The sequence below is a fragment of the Balaenoptera physalus genome (genome assembly GCF_965194825.1).
Source record: "Balaenoptera physalus genome assembly, chromosome: 2".
NCBI lineage: Eukaryota > Metazoa > Chordata > Mammalia > Artiodactyla > Balaenopteridae > Balaenoptera > Balaenoptera physalus.
The window spans coordinates 67,913,897-67,934,068 of NC_138883.1; the positions used below are offsets into that span (position 1 = coordinate 67,913,897).

Genomic DNA, 20,172 nt, shown 5'->3' on the forward strand with positions numbered 1-20,172 from the left:
TGTGTGTGTGTGTGTGATTCCACAGTCATACACATTTGGGAAAAACTTCGTTAAACAATGTTAAATAGGTTTATCTATGCAAAATTCACTGAGTCTTTAACATACAAATATGTCTTTTGACACTCAAAGAGGAGAGAGCATGCAGCATTTCATATAACACGACTAACAATGCTGGAAACTAGTGTTCCAAGGAACACAGACTAAGAAATGCTCTTCTCAGTTATTTAGAGTTTGGTGTGCACTAATTGATAATTGTTACCTGTCCGCAGGATTTTCAAAGGAAAGGGGGGAAATAGGCAAAGTTTGTTAACCTGGAGTTACTGGAGACTGTTTTCCCAAATCTTGCTGACATCAGAACACCACTAAAAACAAAAACTTGTTCCTTTCCCCGCTACCCAGACAGGGGTCCATACGGCATTGTTCTGGATTCCCATCGTAACTTAAATGGAAACGTTCACAATGTTTGGAGCCCTTGATGTCCTGCAAATGAAGAAGGAGGATGTCCTCATATTCCTTGTAGCAGGAACCCACTTAGGTAGCACCAACCTTGACTTCCAACTGGAACAGTACATCTACAAAAGGAAAAGTGATGGCATATGCATCATAAATCTGAAGAGAACCTGGGAGAAGCTTCTGTTGGCAGCTCATGCCATTGTTGCCATTGAAAACCCAGCTGATGTCAGTGTCACATCCTCCAGGAATACTGGCAAGTGAGCTGTGCTGAAGTGTGCTGCTGCCATTGGAGCCACTTCTATTACTGGCCGCTTCACTCCTGGAACCTTCACTAACCAGATCCAGGCAGCCTTCCGGGAGCCAAGACTTCTGGTGGTTACTGATCCCAGGGCTGACCACCAGCCTCTCACAGAGGCCTCTTATGTTAACCTGCCTACCATTGCTCTGTATAACACAGACTCTCCTCTGCGGTATGTGGACATTGCCATCCCGTGCAACAACAAGGGAGCTCACTCAGTGGGCCTGATGTGGTGGATGCTTGCCCGGGAAGTTCTGCGCATGCGTGGGACCATCTCCTGTGAACAACCATGGGAGGTCATGCCTGATCTCTACTTCTACAGAGATCCTGAAGAGATTGAAAAGGAAGAGCAGGTGGCAGCTGAGAAGGCTGTGACCAAGGAGGAATTGCAGGGTGAATGGACCGCTCTAGCTCCTGAGTTCACTGCTGCTCAACCTGAAGTGGCAGACTGGTCTGAAGGTGTGCAGGTGCCCTCTGTGCCTACTTAGCAGTTCCCCCACTGAAGACTGGAGTGTTCAGCCTGCCACTGAAGACTGGTCTGCAGCTCCCACTGCTCAGGCCACTGAATGGGTAGGAACAACCACTGAGTGGTCTTAAGCTGTTCTTCGACAAACCCTTAAAATGGAAATAGGCTGACGGAAAAAAAGCACTTTCTAAAAAATTTTTTAAAAATAAAACCTTCCTCAGAATGAAAATGGTTTGCTTTTTGAGAAGCTTAGTAGATTCTCAGTAGCGTGTTGCTCCTGGTAAACTATTTTCAGTTAATCATCAGGACAGTACAATTTCTTGCTATCAACTTTCTTTGAAATATTAATTAGATGAGTAAGCACTGTTTAGAGTCCTTCCGTGCCCTTTCTCTAAGCCTGCAATGTTTCCCCTCTGCTTGGAATTATCATGGAAGGCTTCCACCAGTAATATGTGGGTAGTGGAGGACAAATACGCTGGAAATGTATCGACTAGAACTGATCTTCGGAAAATTCTTCCAATCATCATATGTGAAAAGTTATAGGATTTGTTTCTCACTCCAATCAGACTCCAATCAAAATGGAGTTTTTCTCTTGTCAGGAATGTATTTGATAATGGAGCAGAGGCAGTTGCAAATGTACTACTCATTTTGTTCTTTATTAATAGGAATTGCATGAGATAGGACTTATTTCATGTTCCTGTTTTAGGGCACAGACTTGTAGCTGGACTATTATTCTTTCTACAGGGAATATTGTAAACTCATTGCCATTTGAAGAAGGAGTCGAAGAATATGAAGCCAAAGGATGGGGGGGTGGGAAATTATCATAGAGGTGTGTCACATAGTTAATTCACAAAAATATTACATTATTTTTCTGGTATTTGAGATGTATATAGCATTTGTAAACTTTAAAAAATTTTCAGTCTGTTTTGATTGCTTTTGTTAAAAGTAATTATTTACTCTTATACTTAATTTTGTACTATTTAGCTTTAGGCACCACAAACCCTGGATGTATCCCTTATATACTACTCATAAAATGACTTAAAGTAGTATTCTTTTGTATATTCTCATTATATAGTCATGCTTTAGGTTAAAAAAATCAGAAAACAATTCTCTCCATCCATCTGTCTTTGTCTCTCTCCAGTTTAAAAGGAACGCTTAGTTAATGGTTAACTTTAAAAAAAGTTGTGATAGTTCCTCACAAAAACATGTGTTTGACTAGATGAAGAAAGGGAGCTAAAAATAGGACTAGAAATAAGGAAGATGATGAGAAGATGAAAAGAGAGAGAGTGAAACTTGAAAAGGAGAAGAAAGGTATGGCAAAAGAGAAATAAGAAAGGAACTAACAGAGAACAGAAAAAAGAAAAGCAAGAGAAGAAATGAGGATGGACATAATACCAGCTGGCTTTATAGTTACTGACAGCTGACTTCTATAAATTACAATCACTATAAGTAAGATACATAGGGTAATGATTTATTTTCCAGAGCTTTATTTCTTTCTGAGCTTTATCCTGTGTTTTTATTTATTTTTTAAAACATTATTATTACTTTATTTTTATATCCCTCTTAATACCAAGTGTACTATTTTCTTTTCAATTTTTAAAAAAATTTTATTTATTTTTTTGGCTGCATTGGGTCTTTGTTGCTGCGCGTGGGCTTTCTCTAGTTGCGGTGAGCTGGGGCTACTCTTTGTTGCGGTGCATGAGCTTCTCATTGCAGTGGCTTCTCTTGTTGCAGAGCATGGGTTCTAAGTACGCGGGCTTCACTAGTTGCAGCACATGGGCTCAGTAGCTGCGGCGTGCGGGCTCTAGGGTGTGTGGGCTTCAGCAGTTGTGGCACGCAGGCTCAAAAGCGCAGGCTCAGTAGTTGTGGCACACAGGCTTAGTTGCTCTGCAGCATTTGGGATCTTCCTGGACCAGGGATCGAACCCACGTTCCCTGCATTGGCAGGAGGATGCTTACCCACTGTGCCACCAGGGAAGCCCCTATCCTCTGAGTTTTTACACCACACATATTCTCCTCTCACATGATCTGATACTCATTCATACTAAAGCAATAGAGATCAAGTGTGTTATATAGGAACTTGGGAACTGCCATACTGGGTGAGATTTATGGTCCATCAACTCAGCATTTTGTGTAAACAGGGCCTCCAAGGTGTAGGAGAAAGTGTTTTCACACGTTTTTAGTAGATTTGAAACTGCTAGAAGTATTCTTTATCTCAAACAGTATGAAAAGAAAAAGTTAGGCCAAGAGAGTCTAAAGTTTTCTGTTTATCAAGGGAACCTAAGTAATACAGGACTGGTGAGAGAGTTCATTTACAGCTTAAGTGAGCAGACTTAATTTCCTAGAACAAAATAGTCTACAGATTAAGTGGAAAAAATATAATTTTATATTAAACATGTTTATTACATATTTTGTGATTAAAAATACTTATTGTATTGCAACAATTAAAAAAAACTATAACTCATGACCTGATGAAATCTTTGCATCACTGAATCTCCTGACCTTTTATTTTTTCCAGTCTTATTGTTGGCAACATGATCTTTCCAATCACTAAAACTATAAACTCTGGAGTCCTCCCCAACTTCTGCCCCCTCAGCCACAACATCCAATTGGTTATCAAGTCCTGACATTTCTACCTTCTTAATGTTTCTGGAATCATGTCCTTCTCTACAATTTCATGTCCACTGCTTCAGTTCAAGCTCTCATTATCACTCTTTGGTTTACTGCAATCACTTCCTAACTGATCTTGTTGCTTTGGGACAAATCATCTAATTCAGGGATTGGCAAACTATATAGCTCATGGGCCAAATCCAGTCTGTTACCCATTTAAAAAAAAAATATTTTATTGGAACACAGCCATGCTTATTTATTTACCTGTTGTTTACTGTTGTTTTTATGCTACAGCAGCACAGCTGAGTAGTTGTGACAGAGCCTGCATGGCCCACAAAGCCCAAAATATTTATGATCTGGCCCTCTATCGATAAAGTTTGCCAACCTCTGATATAATCCTTCTCCTCTCTGCAGCCAGAATGATATTTCAAAAACTCAGATATGATCATTACTCCTGCTTAAAATCTTGCACTGACTTCCCATAATCCACAGAATAAAATTCAGATATAATACTTGTATACCAAGTATAATTCATAAGGGCATTATTATTATTATTATTTTTTGGCCCTGTCTACTCTTCTAGTCTCATTTTCTGCTATTCTGCACTTCCTTACCATGTTCCGTTATGATAAAGTACTTGCAGTGCCCTGGATCTGTGATGTTTTTTCCTTCTTGCTTCTGGCAAGCACAGTCATCTTTCAAACTCATGTACAATTGTTGATCCTTAAGTAGACTTTCTAGATCACTCTAAGCCTAATTAAATCCTTCCTGTGAATTTATAATTTCTTCTTATATTTATCACCAGTAGCACTCATTTTAATTTGTTGCTATTTTAAATTACTTCTCTGTCTTTCCTAATAGACTAGGAGTCTTTGGAGGATCTGGATGGTGTCTTATTTATTCTAGTATCCCTTGTGCCTCACACAGTGCCTTAAATATAATAAACATTTGATGAATAACTGAATGAAGAAACTTTAGCTAAATCTTCCTTGAACAAACTTCAGTATGATCTGTGGAAAGGTGAACTTTTTCCCACAAAAACTGTAAAACACTACTGAATGTTTTTAAGCCAAAATTTGCTGAGGACTGTAAAAGTAAAGCAGAAAAACACAACACTTCTCCATAAATTTATGGAGTAGAAGAACAAAAACCAATTTTTTGAAATCAGAGGAATGAAAAAAAATTTTAATGAGAAAAACAAGGAAATGATTTTGTTACTGATTGTGACTATAAACATACTATTATTTAATGAATTAAATAATTAAATTATATTACTTTGTATGGAAACATTTAAGACCCCAAATAGCCAAAACGATCTTGAGAAAAAAAAAAAACAGAGCTGGAGGTATCATGCACCCTGACTTCAGACTATACTACAAAGCTAGAGTCATCAAAACAGTATGGTATTGGCACAAAAACAGACACATACATCAGTGGAACAGAATAGAGAGCCCAGTCCAGAAGTAAACTCATGCACTTATGGTTAATTAATCTACAACAAAGGAGGCAAGAACATATAATGGAGAAAAGACAGTCTCTTCAGCAAGAGGTGCTGGAAAAACTGGATGGCTACATGTAAAATAATGAGATTAGAACATTATCTCACACCTTAGAAAAATAAACTCAAAATGGATTAAAGACCTAAATGTAAGACCTGAAACCATAAAACTCCTAGAAAAAAACAGGCAGAACACTCTATCACATAAATCTTAGCAATATTATTTTGGGTCTATCTCCTAAGGCAAAGGAAACAGAAACAAAAATAAACAAATGGGAACTAATTAAACTTCAAAGCATTGCACAGCAAAGGAAACCATCAACAAAATGAAAAGACAACCTACCGAATGGGGGAAAACATTTGCAAATGATACAACTCATAAGGGGTTAATATTCAAAAGGCTTAACAGCTCATATAATTCAATATCAAAAAAACAAACAACCTGATTAAAAAATGGAAAGAAGACCTGAATAGACAAACAAGACCCACAAATGCCCAACAGGGGACTTCCCTGGTGGTCCAGTGGTTAAGAATCCATCTTCCAATGTAAGGGAAGCAGGTTCAATTCCTGGTCAGACAACTAAGATCCCACATGCCATGGGGTAACTAAGCCTGCGCGCCACAACTAGAGAGAGGCCTGCATGCCGCAATGAAGAGCCTGCATGCTGCAATGAAAGATCCCGCGTGCCGCAATGAAGATCCCGTGTGCCGCAACTAAGACCTGACACAGCCAAATAAATAATAAAAAATAAATAAATTAATTAGAACAAAACAAAAAAACCCAAATGTCCAACAGGCACATGAAAAGATGCTCAACATTGCTAATCATCAGAGAAATGCAAATCAAACCACAAAGATATCACCTCATACCTGTCAGAATGGTTATCATCAAAAAGACCACAAATAACAAGAGTTGGTGAGGATGTGGAGAAAAGGGAACCCTCATACACTGATGGTGGGAATGTAAATTGGTGCAGCCCCTGCAGAAAACAGTGTGGCGATTCCTCAAAAAACCAAAAACAGAACTAACATATGACCCAGCAATTCCACTCCTGGGTATATATCTGATGAAAATGAAAACACTAATTTGAAGAGATACATGCACCCCAATGTTCATAGCAGCATTATTTACAATAGCCAAGATATGGAAGCAACCCAAGTGTCCATCAACAGACGAATGGATAAAGAAGGTGTAGTTTATACATACAATGGAATACTACTCAGCTATAAAAAAGAATGAAATTGCACCATTTGCAACAACATGGATGAACTTAGAGGGTATTATGCTTAGTGAAATAAGTCAGACAGAGAAAGATAAAAACTGTAGGTTATCACTTATGTGTGGAATCTAAAAAATAAAACAAAAGAATATATATAACAAAACAGAAACAGACTAATAGATAAGAGAACTAGTGGTTACCATTGGGGAGAGGGAATGGGGGAGGGGCAAGGTAGGGGTAGGGGATTAGCAGATACAAAGTAATATGTATAAAATAAATAAGCAACAAGGATATATTGTACAGCATATGGAATATAGCCAATATTTTATAATAAGTTTAAATGGAGTATAACCTATAAAAATTTTGAATCACAATGTCATACATCTAATATAACATTGTAAATCAAGTATACCTTAATAAATTTTTTTAAATCAAGAAAGTATATTGCTAAAAGTTGAATTCATTGAAAGACTCAATTTGGCTTTATAACATAAAATGAGTGATTTTTTTACCTTCTAATAATGCTTTACCAGGTTTTAGAGACTGAGCTGACTTCAGAGAAAAATGTTATGATTTAAGAGGCTTCACATTTCTTACGTGAAGATCACATTAAAGGCTCTGAATTCAAATAACCAACAGATATGATGAATATATCTATCAGAGCATATAAAGCACATCATACAGTAAATAGCCTTGCAAAAAGACAAATTATATATTAACTGAAAAAAACAGAATGTAAGAAAATATATTAGATGTAGGCTTTTAGAAATGGCAGAGTAACTCAGCCAGAATAACCTTCTTGCAGATAACAATTATAATATATACATAATATAATAAAACCCCCTAACTGTTTGAAAGCACTGGGGAACAACAAAGCACTCAGATACTAGAGGGCATCTATCCTTGAAAGACAGAACTGCAATCAGTGAGATTTGTGAGTATGCACCTTTTTGCCTGAGAGTACATCCCAATCTGCACCAGGTTCTGGGTAACAGAAAGCTGCAATTTTACTGGCTTGGGATAAAAAAGAACAGAGTTCTAGGCTGGAAAATTCAGGGGGAAAATCCTGGAAGAGAGGGAGCTACAGAGAAAATGAATCTCAGAAACTGTGTATAAATTTCATCCAAACTCTTGTTTGACCACTAAACTGTACCTGCCTCAGAGAGACCCTGGTAAGCCTGGTGAAAAAGCAGCAGCTGGAAGATAAAAGACTTGGGAAGAGATTCTAGTTGCTGCCCATATAAAGGAAATATAGTTTGTATTTTAAGTCTAGCCAAGTTAACTACCTGTCAGAACAAAATTAATACTCTTCAGAGGAATATAACTGAATCCAGAGTCTTTACAACATGGCTGTCATAATGTCCAGTATACAATAAAAAACACAATATACACAAAGATATAGGAAAATGTGATCCATGGTTGGGAAAAAAAGCGGTTATTAAAATCGAGTCCCAAAATGATTCAGATATTTAAAAAATAAAGATTTAAAAATTGCTATTATAAATAAATACAAATTTAAAGGAAAATATAATGAATTAACAATGGGAAATTTTAGCAGAGAGCTAGAAACCAAGAAAAAAAAAAACTAAATTAAAAATTATAGAACTGAAAAATACATTAATTAAAATAAAAAATTCACTGGATAAGATTAACAGCATATTAGAGATAGCAGAAAAAAAACAGTAAGTAAACTTGAAGACAGAGCAATAGAAGTTATTAATTTGGAAACAATTAGGGGAAAACAAAATATTAAAGGAAAATGAATAGAGTCTCGGAGAGAGTGGGACAGGATGAAGAGGTCTAGTATACGCGGAGTTGAAGTCCCAGAAGGTGAGAATTGAAAATGAATCAGAAAAATCAATAACAAAAAAACACTTTGGAGACATAATGGTTGAAACTTACAAAATTTAAAAAAAAAAAAAAAAAAAGAACATGCAGATCCAAGAGACAACAAGCCCAATAAAGAATTATTACAAAGAAAACCATACCAAGGCACATCATAGTTAAACTGATGAACTCCAAAGATAAAGAGAAAATCTTGAAAGTAGCCAGAGAAAAACAATATATTATATTCAGGGAAACAACATTAAGCATTTTTTACAACAATAAGCGTTCTTATTTCATTACCTTCTTATCTGTAACAACTGAGGTGAGCTGACAATAGAACAACATCTTAAAAGCACTGAAATAAGAAAAAAAATGCTCAGCCAAGAATTCTAAATCTAGAGAAACTATCCACCAAAAATGAAGGTGAAATAAAGACATTTGAAGATAAACAAAAACAGAGAGAATTTGCTACCATAAGACTGCATTATAAGAACTGCTAAAGGAAGTTCATTAGGTTGAAGGGAAATGACACAATTGTAACTTGTATGTTCAGGAACAGATGAAGAGCATTAGAAATGATAAATATTTGACTATATATAAAAGGCTATATGTATTTTCTTTTTAAAAAAAGACATTAAAAGCAAAAATTATAATATTGCTTTCTGTATTATTGCCTTTTATAACAACTATAGCACAAAGGATAAGAGGGCAAATGGAAATATACTGTTGCAAGATTCCCATATTTTACATGAAATAGTATAATATTGACTCTAAATAGGATGTGGTGAGTTAAAGATGCATATTTCTAGAAATAAAGAGTTATATCTGGAAAACAAATAGCAGAATGATACATCTAGGTTCAAGCATATGAATAACTATACTAAATATTGTTGGATTCGGGTCTAGCATTAAATATCATTATTGGGCTAAATACTCCAATTAAAAAGCTAAGATTGTCAGACTGGTTAAAAAAAGCAACATCCTATTATATACTGTCTATAAGAGATAAGCCTTTAGAAAAAGACAGAAATAAATTGCAAGGAAAGGATGGACAAAATACATACCAGGCAACCTATAAGCATAAAACATATGTTGGGTAAAAACAGTGATAGAAATAGTATTCAATGGAATACTACACAGCAATGAAAATGAAAAATTTCTATGTACAACAATATGGATATCCCTCACAAAAAATATTGAACGAAAAGCCAGTCACATGAAAAAATGATGTTTGTTGTCAGTATGGTGATTATTTTTGGGAAGAGGGTGGGAATAGGGCTGGATGAGAGCACAAGGGGACTTCTGAAATGCTGAATAAACTTCTCATTTCTTGATCTGGATGCTGTTCATATGGATGTTTACCTTGTGGTAAATCATGGAACTGACACTTGTGACTTGTATACTCTTCTCTATGCATGTTATACTTCAATAATAATGTTTATTTATAAAAATGGGCTAGGATCAACCTATATAAACCTAGAGAGGTACTATATAATCAATGAATCATTTCACTAATAAAAGCATATGAGTAAAGAAAGAGTATATTTTAAGGCAAATATGTAAAAGCAATGTTCAACTATAAAAATTAAGTTTTTGAAAATCTCCATAGTGAAACTTAATTATAGGTTATGCCATAGAATCATTTGTAAATGTTTCTGAATTTCATTTTTAAAAATATTTTTTAAAAGACAGTACCATAAATAAGGAAATCAATTTCATTTTACACATCTTGAATTTGTAATAATGTTTTATTACCACCCTTGCTCTTTGAGATCGCCTTCCTTCTATGTTCTTTTACAAAATACGTGTAAATTAGTACTATGTTGAAGATAATATGCATAATAAGAAGCATTAAATTTTTCTGTCCTTAATGCCTTTGTGATATTATGACTCAGAACTGTCAACTCCCACTTCTAGGGTCATGTTTTTGGTTGACACCAAAAGAGATCCATAGTTATTTGGATGTTTGAGATGGAAAAATCTTTGGGCGATTATTATTTAATTAACTCAGCTTAGCTGGTTATTTTTTAAACCTCTTCCTCAATATACAAGGTTATCTGATGGTTGGCTTAATGATATCTTGCCAAAGCACATGCCTTCAGCTCTTCCTTCATCCTCAGTTCCCTTGAGCTAACAGATGCAAGAATACAGTTCTAATTTCTGAGTTTCTTTTCTTCCAGCTTTAGATAGCTAAGAATTCATTGCTAAATCATCTACTAATTCTTAGCCAATTTATTTAATTTTCCTTTTGAGTTCCAAATCCTTCTTTTTCTGATGTTCCCATTAGGAATGACTCCAGTTTGAACATATACTGAAATTTCTATGGTTTCCAGAAAGGTATACTGAAATAAACCCAGATATTCTAGAATTCCACATAAGGGTTACTTGTAGTAGGCACTGGTACCACATACCATACTAATTAGTATCTCTGGCTTTTAGAATTCTAGGCTATTTCCTCCATTTCTTTTTACTATTAATCATTTCCAATTTAGCATGCCAATTATCTTTATTTTTTAAATTTTTAAATTATTTTTTCCATTATCTGAATTGTTTAAATTTCTGAGATTAAATAGCAAGTTTGAACAGTGAGAGATACTGTGTTATACAAATCTGTTTGACTCCCGATTCTCTAATAGTACCAGTAGCAAGAGTTTGGAGAGCAGGCGGTTTACCTGAAAATATATTTGTAGCTATTTGATCCCGAGTTTGAATGACGAATGATGTCTGTATTTGAAAAGAATAGCAAACAAAGGCCTCACTTTTTTCTCTCTGGAAACTTCTGTAAGCAAACAGGCCTTTCCAACAGCTTCTGTTTGCTTTTTTTTTTTTTTTAATCGGAGTATAATTGCTTTACAATGTTGTATGTCAATTATCTTTATAATCAGACCAAAAAAATCCCTAAAACATACTCAGCAACCAGTTGTGATGTGCTGGAACTGCTTTTCCTGGAGCAGAGGAGCAGATTATGTACATCTCTTCTCAACTTCCTGTTCAGTGATCTCATGTTGGTAGCTTGAAATCAGCCTTAGTGGGCGTATTTACATCATGAAAATTGGCAACATTAAAAATCAGGGCCTGGGACTTCCCTGGCAGTCCAGTGATTGAGACTCCGCATTTCCATTGCAGGGGACGCGGGTTTGATCCCTGGTCGAGGAACTGAGATCCCAGCATGCCGAGCAGCTTGGCCAAAATATTAAAAAAAAAAAAAAAAAAAAAAAAAAATCAGGGCTTTAGCTTTAGAGAGTCTACTTACCAGTACAGGCAACCAGCATCTCCATATGAGCTGAAAGGGTAGTCAGTTGGTTCTATAAACAACAACTAGAAAGTCCATAGAGACTCAAGAGTTGGGGCAGGACTGCCTTTATACATCACTCATTTTGGTAAAACTCAATCTCAAGTGACCTTGGTGAATGGCTCACTGGAAATGAAAACATTAAAATGCTGGCTGATTGGGTGGCAAATTCTGGCATGAGAAGAGCAATTGCAGCTCTCAATTCTTTGGCTCACTATAAACAAAGCCACAAAGAGACCTGAGAATTATTTTGTTCCTTACCCAAGAAATCTTACTAGTTTTAGTGAGGGTTAAACCAGGAAAGGTAAGTTTATGTTTTAGCTTTATTTGCAATTTGAGTTACATATTAGTGTTTCGAATCACTAGGATGTGTGATGAAATTAATTACCTATAGCCTCCTTCTTTGACAACTTTTCAGATAATAGAATGCTGGGTTTTTGGTTTTAATTTTACTTTTCCTGAAGGCAGAAGGTAAATTACATGGTATTTTCGTAGTTTCTTTCAGGCTTTTGTGCCTATAAAAACTTTTTTTTGGTGGACATATTTTTGTAAGAATTACATTCACTTAAAAATAGTGAGAGAAATGGTATTTTCTTCTCACTGAGTTACTGGGTCTTACCATGTAGTGCTTTTCTCACCATGGTAGTGTCAGGGAAAGACAGACTATTGCTGAGGATGCATTATTACTATTCACAGCAATATTTAAAGACACAAAAATAGAAATGTTGATACTCAGCTTTAATGCACTAATCAAAGCGATTGGAAATTGCTTAAGTGGACCAATTTTAATTCTAAATGCAGACTTCTAACTCAATACCAAGCAAGAAATGTGCCAGAACCTAATGATTAGAATGTTGTGCTTGAAAATGATTTTACTTGGAATTTAATTTGGTTAGATTAAACAGACATTTGTGATGTATTTTTTCACGTGGGGGACACTGTTTTGAATTTAGACACATAGTGCTGACTCTCAAGGAGGTCAAAGACCAGCTGAAGGTGCTGTCATGTAAACAAAAAAGCCACCATTGTTAGAGACCTACCCAAATCCCAACAATACTAGATTCATGATATTTTATAAAGTGTGCCTATTTGCCTAAGCTCTCAGAACCCTGAAAAAACAGGTGGCCTGGTTGTCTGCCATTATCATATAATGATTACTACACTTGAAAGTATTTTTATATGCCAAAATCATCAGTCAATTCAGGAAAAACAATCCAGTTATACTGTAAAACAAGAAATATTACAGAAATTGGTTGTTTTGTAAAATTCAAAGAAAACAATGAATTGACTTATTTTAATAAAATGGTTGTTAGAGTTTGTTAGAGTATTTGCATAACTGCTTTTCTGATTCTGCACTGGCTGTTTGAGATAACGAGTAGAGTGAGCCTTCAGGGTACTGAAGATACTGCCATTGTGGTAGAAAAGACAGCAAAATAGACATGTCATCCTGTGCAGGTAAAGGCAAAATGAGTGGCTCATGGACGTGATGAGCACAACCTATTTGAAATTATCTAGACAGGAGGAGTCATGGTTAGACTCTGCTTCCACATCATTTTAGTTCAGAGAAGCTGAGACTATAGTATCTTTTAAAGTGTTTTCTTTAGATAGGGGTTATTATATTCAAAATATTTTTTCCGAATATACTAAGAGTTTTATATGATCTGTACAGTAATTAACAGCACCTTAGTCTGCTAAGTAAGCAAGAGAGTAAAGAAACCATTTAAAAAAGGAAACAGAGAGCTTCCCCGCTGGCGCAGTGGTTGAGAATCTGCCTGCCAATGCAGGGAACACGGGTTCGAGCCCTGGTCTGGGAAGATCCCACATGCCGCAGAGCAACTAGGCCCGTGAGCCACAACTACTGAGCCTGCGCGTCTGGAGCCTGTGCTCCGCAACAAGAGAGGCCGCGACAGTGAGAGGCCTGCGCACCGCGATGAAGAGTGGCCCCCACTTGCCGCAATTAGAGAAAGCCCTTGCACAGAAACGAAGACCCAACACAGCCATAAATAAATAAATTAATTAATTAATTAAAAAGGAAACAGAGACATGAAAAGAGAAATAATTTTCATAAGAAAGCAGAGCATCATCTAAAAAGTAAATTGTGATCTATCTTGGTCAGAACTTTCAATGGCCTGCACACTGTGAGTATCAGTTTCTCTGATTTCAAAGATCTTTCCCTTCTGATGATCCTCTGATCTTTGCAGAAGCTCCTTAGCATGCTAATTTTTTTTAAAAAGTAAGGTTTTATGCAATAAACCAGTTCTGTTTCTGTTGAAAAATGAGATGTGGATAAACCAAATCAACAGAGACACTCAAATCTCATTTTAGATACTACTTTTATCTTTCACCCTGACACCTTTGAGTAATGTGGACGGAGGAATTCACCCCTTGAAAGTTTCAGGTTTCCTCTTACACTTCTTCCAGATCTATTCTTGATTGTAAAAAATTAATAGGGAGCAAAGTGAACAAAAACTGTGCCCTAAGGGAGACATCAAGAACCAAAACAATTAAAAAAAAAAAAAAAGAACCAGAGCAATCAACAAATCTGTCAGTCTTACCCTAAAATTTAAAGAGTTGTCTTTAACAATTGAGAGAATAAACAGAAAATCCTAAGTCTATAGAAGCATATTTCTCCCCATGCTAGAATATCAGCAACAGCTAGGTCTAAAGTGAAATTACCTACTCACGACAAGAAAGTATTACTGATACAACACCCAAGAGGGTTCTGGGGGTAGTGTCTCTGTAGCATTTCACATCCAAGAAGGTATCAGTTTCAACATCTATTTCAGAAAATCTTTTGGTGGCTTATTGTGTGGGTGTGCTATAGATGTAAAGATATAAATTAAGTTCTTTCTCAGTTCAATTAATTAGTTTTATAGGGAGAACTCAGTTATTTAAAAGGAAGGGGTTTTTTTTGGTGTTTATGCAGGTGATATTTATTAACAAATAGACTGTGTGCATAAAGAATATGTTTGTATGCATGCAAAGTGGTATTTTATTGAAGAACGCAAGGTAGGTTGTCATGGAGATTAAAAGCCTTGAAGTGTTATTCACTGGTGCTAGTTATGGTTGCTGGGCACTAGGATATTAGGTTCTGGCACCCTGAATCTTTCATCGTTGTAAAAGTAATTACACTTTTATCTTCACTGTAAGGGCTATTCAAGTAGGATAAATAAATACAGACACACGAACAAGTGTAACTTAAAGGTAAATATAGCAACCCTATAACCCATCCCAGTGTAAAATTATGTAGCTGTAGTTACTATACCATCAAAATGCTTGATTTTTATTGCAGGGTCATTGAAGCTGTGTATAAGATGAAATTACAAAATGCACAAAATCTGCACTTACATTAAAAGGCAAAAGAAGAATGAAAGCTATTGACCGTTAGTATGGTCACTGGTAAATATAAAGCTTTCCTTTAGAAGCACAGGAAACAAATGCAAAGCTTGTAATATGTTTTGCTAGCATTTTCTTGAAATACTGTATTTATATGAGATTTCCAACCTCACTCTGAGCACTGTGTAAAGCACAAAGTGATTTTTCTGGTGTTCTTTTCTCTTCAACGATTAGATGAAATGAGCCTGACAAGTTTACCTCGGTGAGAAACTATGTATTTTCTGTATAAAGAGAACACTTATGCCTGGCAGAATCAGTATGGACATTTTCTTAACCAATAAATCAATAGAGAGAGTTGCAATATAGCAAACTGCACAACATACACAATATAACATTGAAATTTGCAGCAGTAAGTAATGTGGTTTTCAAAACTGCCTTAAGTGATGATTAACTAGAATTATATATATTTATATTTAAACTGACACCACCGAATTCTTTTAAGTCTTGACAGATATGTGGAATATTTAAATGTAGTAATTGCAGTTGCCAAACCTCCTGGTATTAACCTGCTAGAGAGATAGTGACATCTTAGGCAGAGAAAAATGATTTATACTGTGGGGGGAAAAACTAAAGATGGAGTAATTCCATGTGTGTTTTATATAACTCTTTGGAAAAAGAAGTTTATTGTAACTAATGAATTGGTAATATTCTGTAATAACCCACCGTATGAACAGTTACATAATTTATATAAATAGGCATATAAGAATTTACATGCTGTAGGCATATAATTTAGTTTTTCAACATTGATTTTTAGGTTTCACAATATAGTACACTTCACAAAAAGTAAAACAGAATGAGAAGTAGATCAGCACTGTATTACTGTTAATGGTAGGAATCTTGGATTTTTGTTTAAAGGCGGGCTCTGTATTACTTTATCTCCCATTAATGGGGAATGATGTAACACAGTACTTCTCAGTTCATTTTAGGAAATATCTGTTAAGTGCCTGTATGCTTCAAGCACATGTTTCAGTGAATTTCACTGAAGTCAAGGAGCAGAATCATTAATAAAGGGAGATAATTTGATATGTTTTCATCAAATTAAACAATTTAAAAATAAGGTCGGGACTTCCCTAGTGGCACAGTGGTTGGGAGTCCGCCTGCCAATGCAGGGGACATGGGTTTGAGCCCTGGTCCAGGAGGGTCCCACATGCCGCGGAGCAACTGAGCCCCTGCACCACGGCTGCTGAGCCCGCGTGCCACAACTACTGAGCCCTTGAGCCACAACTACTGAAGCCTGCACGCCTGGAGCCCGTGTTCCGCAACAAGAGGGGTCACTGCAATGAGAAGCCCACATGCTGCGACGAGGGGTGGCCCCCGCCCGCCGCAGCTAGAGAGAGCCTGCGTGCAGCAACAAATACCCAATGCAGCCAAAAATAAATACATTAATTAATTTTACAAAAAGCTGGTGGAAAAAAAAAAGGTCACAGTGTTACCATATTATCTGTAAATAGCAAATGTATTAATCATAAAGACTGTCTGTTGCCCCCTGGGGAAGTTCTTTGAGCTGTATCCATATAACACAACCAAATAGTCTGCAACTCCAATTTCAGAACCAATTTTAATGACCTTGAAAAGATATAAATCTTTTAAAGTAAGACTGGAGGGAGAAGATCTCAGCAGACCTCTATTTGGGTGGATACTTTCAAAGTCTAAGCCTTCTAGGATTCTGCACATCAGATTGTATCTCAAAGCTTTAAAGCACTTTCAAAAGTGGCAAATGTACATCCATAACATACCTGAGATAGTGGGATAATCTGTTTCATATTAGGGTAGATTGAGGTAGATATTTAGTAGAAGTGTATGTTGCAGTTGTATAACAGAGAGAGAAGCTACTGGAATGAGAACCGCAAATTTTAATTACAACTGTCTACAAGCCAACTAAATGCTTTAAAATAACTTGTTCATTGCTTTGGTGGAACAATGCTGGGCCACTGTGAAACAGAAATTTTTCTAGTGTGGTTGCCATCACTGCCATTGGAGAAAAGGGGCATTTCTCCATTCAACAACTTGAGGTCTGCCTTTCCCGATTACTCTGTTCCCAGAGTCCCTACACTGGTGGAAGTCTAGTGGGGCTTTCCTAAGAAAAGAGCAATATTTTCTTTACGGAACTTATAGCTGAGTGGGGGAAGACCAGCACTGAACGAGCTACTGCAAGTGTGAGAAGATATACAAAAGTTAAGTCCAGGATGCACTGAGAGTATATATCTGCTCGAAAGAACTGTAGATGGAGTATTTGACACCGTTAAAATGACTCCAAAATGGATTTATCTCTAATCTCAGACTCTTTTCAGAGTTAGAGACCTATATTGCTAATTACATGCTTACAATTTCAACCTAGATGAAATTAGCTCCTCTAACTCAACATGTCTAAATTCACTATCTCCTTATCCAAACAACACCTCTTTCTAATTTTCCTACTTATTTCAGTGGCTCTGTCCTTTCCCCAGCCCACTTATATCTGAGTGATCAGAAGACCTAAGATCCATAGTTCATTCTTCTTTCATATCCATTCTGTTGCCATGCAGCAAAGATTCTATTTTGATAATGTCTCCCTGCTTGATGATTTTTTTCCATTCCTTTACTCACCAGGCACTGGGCTTTCAAGTAAATTACAAATCATCAATTCATTCAATGAATAGTCACTTGTTTATTCAACAAATGTTTAAGAGCCTATTATAGACTATGCTCTGTGCTGGGAATACAATAACAAGCAAAACACCTATAGTCCTACTTTCATGGAGTTTACAGAGTCATAGATGAGGTAGATATTAAATAAATAATCTTACAGTATACATATTAGCTACAAAAGATAAATGCTATAAAGGGAAAGTATGGGGTGCCGTGCAAAAGGATAATAGGTCTACCTGATATACTCTGGTGGGGCAAGTCCTCTCTGAGACTTAAGGGATGAGTAGCAGTTAGCCAGAGGAGGAGTAGGAGGGAAAGCATTCTGAGTAGAGGGAAGAAGTCTTGCAAAGTGTCTGTTTCTAGAGAGAGTGTGGGGTCTTTGAAGCTGAAAAGGAAGGCAGAAACCAGATTGTGCAGGGTATCATCAGGCTTTTTAAGAAGTTCGGGTTTTATTCTAAGTGAGATGGGGAGCCACTGAAGTATTTTCAGTAAGGGACTGGAGATAGAGAGAGGTATTTGAGATACATATAGAAAGTAGAATGAGCAGAATTTGTTGAAAGATTGCATATGAAGAAGTAGATGAGAGGCTAGGTTTCTGACAAGGGTAATGGGGTAGATGGAAATGTCACTTGGTGAGAGAGGGAACTTGGGTTTGGAAGGCAGAATAATGAGTTCAGTTTTGGACATGTTAAGTTTGAGGAAAACAGGGCTATCTAAGTTACTGTTTAGGAGGTAACTGGATATAGGGACATGTACCTGAACTCATCTGAGAAGTGTTGAAACAGAATAACTACATAGCAAGGTAGATGATAGTTAATGTCACATTAAATTGATGGCTCAGGGAAAACCTCATGGAGAAGGACAAAAAAACATTTGAGAGGGCCTTGAAAGAGTCATAGAGTTTTGACAAACGCTCCTTGGTTGTCCACATGAGAAGGATGCACTCTAATGTTGACAGGATGTTCTAAATTTTGAGGTCGGTGTTTGCTGACTGGAGTAAGATAGTAGGGCGTGCATTGACCCTTTCTTTGAGGGGCCCTTAAGAGACAGTTTCTATAGGGCTGGTCACTTTCTTCCAATTTCTCATCCTGGAGGCTATAAAGTTTGCTGCCAATGTTCTGGGAGTCAAGTGGGGGAGGGGAGTTATGGGTTTTACAATTTTGTGTGTGGACTTTTAGTTAATTTCTCTGATTTAATTATGGTACCTCTGCCCTTAGCAGTTTCTGATGACCCAAGACTGGAGTTCTTTAGCTTTAACTTCCCCAGAGAATAATTTCTGCCAGGGTGGGAGAGAGGAACTCATCTTGCTCCTTGGGGAGGGGATCTGAGAATCTCATTGTTACTTACCCTTCAACAAATTCTCCAGTCCTTAGCCTTATACTGTACCACTTGCAAAGTTCCAGGTGCTTCTAATTCTCAAGCCTATCAGGGGTTCTGAGGGAGAGTCAGATCCAACTTGCTGCTTATGGGCTTCCTCCTCCAAGCTTAAGTTTATGCTGTCTTTGGCCTGCTAAGTCAGTATCATCATCCATTTTCTTTCTAGCTTCCGAACTCTTGTCTATCTCTTCTCTTTGTCTTTGCATGCTGTTTTCCTTCACTGTCTGCTATGTTCTCAACATTTGTGTCCCTCTCCCTATTCATATGTTGAAATCCTGATGCACAGTGTGATGGTATTAGGAGGTGGGAACTCTGGGAGATGCTTAGGTCATTAGGGTAGAGCCCTCATGACTGGGATTAGTGCTCTTACAAGAGAGACCTCACAGAGCTCCCTTGCCCCTTCAGTCATGCAAGGAAACAAGAAGTCTGCAACCCAGAATAGGGCCCTCACTTGACCATGCTAGCAACCTGTTCTCAGACTTCCACTCTCCAGAACTGAGAAATAAATTTCTGTTGTTTATAAGCTACCTAGCATGGTATTTTGTTATAGCAGCCCAAATGGACTAAGACTGTCATTTAGGAGGGAGTTGGAATAAGCTTCAGTTTAGTTTCTCATGTGTAACAGTAATGCAGTTTCTAAAATGTGACAAACTATAATGATAGTAAGTACTGGAAGATGACAGCTTAATAAAGTGTATACTTTAATTTCCTCCTGTTACAACACAATTCTGGTTGTAAAGAACTACTCCATAAACTCAAAGAGTATTTTGAGCTTCAATTATTTTACAATTGTTTTAGTGTTATTAGTGCTTTATAAACCTTCAGAAATCCTTTTTCTCTCTTAAGTCCATTTGCATCAGATAATCACTACATTAATGAAAGCATATTTACATAAAACTGTTTTTAGAGAATGGGCTTGCTTTGGTTTAAAAAAAAAAAACTAGGGACTTCCCTGGTGGCGCAGTGGTTGAGAATCCGTCTGCCGGTGCAGGGGACATGGGTTCGAACCCTGGTCTGGGAAGACCCCACATGCCGCGGAGCAACTAAGCCCGTGCACCACAACTACTGAGCCTGTGCTCTTAGCCCATGAGCCACAACTTCTGAGCCT

At 36.9% G+C, this 20,172-nt stretch overlaps 1 pseudogene across 1 annotated transcript; it reads left to right on the forward strand.

Annotated features, from left to right (window-relative positions):
* The first annotated feature begins 397 nt into the window (after positions 1–397).
* Positions 398–18,477, forward strand: LOC309656079 (small ribosomal subunit protein uS2 pseudogene; annotated as a pseudogene). The gene has a single exon. The product of its transcript is annotated as a small ribosomal subunit protein uS2 pseudogene (transcript).
* Positions 18,478–20,172: the final 1,695 nt, after the last annotated feature.